Source organism: Alligator sinensis, unplaced genomic scaffold (assembly GCF_000455745.1).
Source record: "Alligator sinensis unplaced genomic scaffold, ASM45574v1 scaffold907_1, whole genome shotgun sequence".
In the NCBI taxonomy this organism is placed as follows: domain Eukaryota; kingdom Metazoa; phylum Chordata; order Crocodylia; family Alligatoridae; genus Alligator; species Alligator sinensis.
In genome coordinates this window covers 2,560,828-2,565,231 of record NW_005841925.1, presented here as the reverse complement: position 1 = coordinate 2,565,231, position 4,404 = coordinate 2,560,828, and the positions used below count along the sequence as shown (strand labels likewise).

Genomic DNA, 4,404 nt, shown 5'->3' with positions numbered 1-4,404 from the left:
GCTACCAGGCGGGCAGGCACAGAATATGTTGTAAACATGAAGTAAAAATGTGCATGCACATTAGCAGATTCAACAGGAAATAACTTAAGATTCACTCATGCAGATTCAACATATGCACGTATCTCACACCTTCCAGTCCGACATTTCTATGATTTTATGACTGTACCAGGCTGCAAACACAGCTGGATGAAATAATTTCATCAAAACATTTTTTTTCATGGAAAAAACCACACCCCCCCAGCTCCCTTCTCCTTCCCCTGCCCCACTACAACTTTTTACTGAAAACAAAAATTTTCTTGTGAACCTTTTGCTTACGCCCCAACATTTTCTGTTGTTTATGAAAAATCAGCGCAGAGAGTGGGGTTCTTAATGTTGGGTTTTTGGTAAAGATTGTTTAGCCTGTGGTTTAATCAGTATTTTTTTATGGATTCCTTCCCCTGTTTTTCTGTTATGAAATAAATATAATAATTATAAAACCCATTTTCAGGAAATTGTGGGAAAAAATAATTCTTTACCAAAAATGCCAAAGGAAGAGACTTGGTCTTTTTCAACCATCTCCGTGTGCTGAAGTTCCCCCTCAGTTTTGTCAGCCTTCTCTCCAACCCCTTCCCCCAGTGTCAGAGAGGGGAAGGAAGTCCAGCACTGTGTTCTCTGCCACAGGGCACAGCTCACTTTACCCTCATTTCAGGGTGAGCAGGACTGGGACTGTCCTTTTCCAATGCATCGGTGCATTATGCCGAAACGTGTTAGCAGATTGTTCTGACTCCTTGCTCCTCAGAAGGGTGTTCCCCTTAGCTGCTAGGATGCTTGATTAACTGTGTCCAAAATTGGCACAGAGGAATCACTTTGCCTCTATTCAGTATCCTGATGAGGGTTAAAGATGCCACATTTCAGACTCTGGCCAGCTTTGTGTGTCTTTATCTTAGGTGAAGGGAGGTAGTTGAATGATTACTTGGGGCTTTGTTACACGTTACACTTAGCACTTGTTATAGTTAGATCACAGTAAGCATTAGTATGACTTAGAAAGTTTTCTTAGCAGTTGCATGTTAATGCTTACTATGATCTAAATATAGATTGGAGTACCACACTGGAGACTTGAACGGGCTCCAATACAGTCCCAGGGCTGAGACCCCCAAATCAGCTGATTTTTCAGGTCCAGCTGTGGGATCGCACTGAACTGGCTCTTGTGTGATCTCATCCCTGGGATCATATAGGAGCCAGTTCAAGACACCAGTGTGATCCCAAGGTTGAGATCTGAAAGTCAGCTGATTTTTCACTCTCAGCCCAGGAACCCAACAGAGCTAGTTCAAGACTCCCGTGTGGTCCTGGGGCTGGGACCCACAATCAGCGGAAAACAGGTCCTAGCCCCAGGAACTGGAATTGTCTCTCTGGAGCAGTCCCATGTGAAGGCACCACATGTTAGTGAAGGCACCACATGTTACTTAATGCAACTGGGAGATATTTCTCTCTCAAGAAGGTGTAACTTTACTATGATGTGAGAGTGCTTAGCTTGTGTTTATCCTGCTTGGATGCTAGTGTTCAAGCATGGTTAACACGTGCTATGTGTAATGTATAGCATCCCCCTTAGTTAGCCTCCCTTCTGCCTTGTGCAATCTGACGTTGGGCAGTAGTGAGGGGAAGGCTGGTTATCAGCTGCTTGTGCCATGAGCCTGGTGGGACTGAGACGTCTCTTGGGGCAATATCAGCAGAAGTCAGGAACTAGATGGGCCAAGGAGACTGAGCTGGACTCCTTGGAGTGGAAGGGGACATGCTGGACTTGTACAGCTTTTGCCTTTTCTCTAGATAATAGAGGACTCCAGGCACCATTGTGGTCTCCCTACCTCCCTTCACAAGTGCTCACTTCCCAAGTGAAAACCTTAATTGCCCACTCACAGGCACACTGTTGCCAGGGGTTGATTGAGCACATGGTAGCTGTTTTTCCTCCAGTGCATCTTGAAGCAAAGCATTTGGCAAGGCCCTGCATTCAGCAGAGCTCTTTCCAAAAACCCCTGGCTGCGTTTGCTTTCTATAAACAAAAACAAGTGAACGCCCCACCCCTGGGTTCCTGGCTGAGGAGAGAGTGGATCCCGGGTGAGCCAGACGGGATCTCCCACTGGGGCTGATCCTTAAGCTGTGCCTAGTGCAGCTATTGTTGTTACGGGAGGTTTCCAGATGTTCAGATAATCCAGATGTCCAGGAGCGTTTCCTCCGGATGGGGATGTGAGTCGTGGGGCTCATTTCCTGCTCTGACTGTGATCACTTTCAGCTGAAAGCACACAGATAAATCCAGACCTCTCCTTAAGCTGCCGTTATCCTATGCCTGCACTGACAGTGCTTGGCTGCCAAAGCAAGAGAGTGGGGCTGGTGTCCATCAGTCACATTGACACTCCTTCCAAAAGCAGAGGGAAGAGCGAGAGCTTTTTGAGCATCTTGTGAATTTTACACTCACCATTTGCAGTGAAGAGCCTTTCCCAGCTCCCTGCGCTGACAGCAAGAATGTACATGCCTGATGGACCGCAGGACCCAGTCAGCCCTGTTGGGTGTGTGCCTGGCTGGCTGGCTCTCTACACAGGAAAGCAGGGCCTGTTTTCCCCTGGTTTAAATCTGCAATGCAAATGCAATCCAGCTTTGCTATGGGAGCATATTTTTCTGATGAAAGATTCCTAAATGCTTCAGGAAATTGCATGGTGACGGGGGAGCTGCCCAATGCAGGAAAGGTGACTGGCCCAAGATGCTGGAGGGTCAGTGGCAGAGGCAGGAATTTAGGTGTCTTGGCTCTCAGATGCAGCATCTGGCTATGGTCAAGGGCAAAGAGGGAGAAATATCAGAAAATGAAGGGTGGTGGGGAGAAAATCTGGATGCTCCTGGTGCAGGTCTGGGAGTTGAGGCACCTGGGTTCTGCTCCTGGCCCTGCTGTTGATTCACTGCACAGTCCCAAGACAAAGTGATATGACTGGATGACCTCTGGAGGTCCCCACCAGCCCTGCTTTTCCATGATTTTTATTACCTACCTACCTTTGTCCAATGCTTGGAGATGGTCCTGTGCTATGGGCAAAACAGGAGCTGATGAGAGAGACTGGTATGAAACGCCCCTTATCTACAGAGGCAGCTAAGAGAGTAAAGTACCCAGATCCCAGGTGTGAGACCGTTATGCGGAAGGTACTTGCTTGTTCCTTGGAGATAAGCAAATGTCTTGCCAAATTATCCAGGGTCCCCTACCCACCAAGGGCCTTTTCCCTCTTTGAATTACCTGTATGGGAGGTACCAGGGAGGGTTCCGCGAGTGGGATGAGAAGAGTTGTTGATTGTAGCCCCCTCACTCTCCCTTTCTGTTTCAGCTGACCACGCCGTGACTTGGAGGGGTTTCCGCTGTGCAGAGTACGAGGAAAGAGGTGAACCGAAAGAAGCAGCAAATGGATTCAGGGGAGGAGATTGGGGGAAAGGGGAGATGAGGAGGAGGACAACGACGAGGGTAGCTTGAACCCTGCTCCCCCCCACCCTCCCCATGGACTATTTCGAACTTCACCAAGGCCTACAATAAACGACTGTGTTTTCCACCCCCACCTCCCCTCCTCCTTGTGCCTCCTCCCCTCCTGGCCACTGTACAAAGCCACAGATTGAATCACAGTAAATTATTATTTGATGGTCTTGACAAGTGGTCTTAATGGCTCTGTCCTACCTCAGAGGTTGCTGTCGCTGCTGCTCTTTGGCAGGTGGGGATAGGAGAAAGAAGGAAGATGTGGGTTGTTCCCATGATCAGTTGTGGTCCTGCTGGCAAAACCGGCCAGATCTGGAGATGAGGCTCCTCTGGGGAGGGGGGATTTCAGGCAGCTGACCACATAATGCGTTAAGGAACCGATCAGCAATTGGCCCTAGAGATCAGCATATCTTGATTGTTCAGAAAAATCCTTGAATGAGGTGGGGTCCAGTGACAAACACCATCCCTTGGTCTCCATCAGTCTCCGGTGTCCAACCATTCAGGCAAGATGAGTGGTGCTGGGTCAGTCGGTGGGCTGGATCTGGTCTGTGTGCCCAGTCCAGTGCACAAGGCCATCTTAGTGCATGGGCCCAGCCCCATGCACGTGTTTGGGCCCTAGCTCCAGCCCCACATGCTGAATCAGACCCTGTGCCAGCATGCAGGGTCATGACATCTGGTCTGCAGGGTTTGGAAATTTGGCTGTGGGGGAACAGTGGCAGTGTTAATTTCTACCCATCTCTTGCCCCTAAATATCCAGCCCCATGGGGTTGGATGACATGGCTCCACAGGCTGGATCTGGCCCATGGGCTGGAGGTTGAATTTCCCTGCTTTAGAGCTTTCCCACAAGGTCTTGCCTGATGTTAGTGGCAAGCCAGCAGAGGGGAGGTGGTTGGGATGGTGCCTCTGTGCCCAGAGGGACCGGGTGAC

The 4,404-nt window shown here is 49.3% G+C and overlaps 1 protein-coding gene across 3 annotated transcripts in view; it reads left to right on the top strand.

Annotated features, from left to right (window-relative positions):
• The window catches only part of HRAS (HRas proto-oncogene, GTPase), a 54,835-nt gene extending 51,184 nt beyond the window's left edge, over positions 1-3,651 (top strand). For all 3 annotated transcript variants that reach the window (XM_006019195.3, XM_006019196.3, XM_014517756.2), the window contains exon 6: positions 3,338-3,651. The gene's annotated coding sequence lies outside the window, so the exon portion shown is untranslated. The remainder of the gene's footprint in view (positions 1-3,337) is intronic.
• Positions 3,652-4,404: the final 753 nt, after the last annotated feature.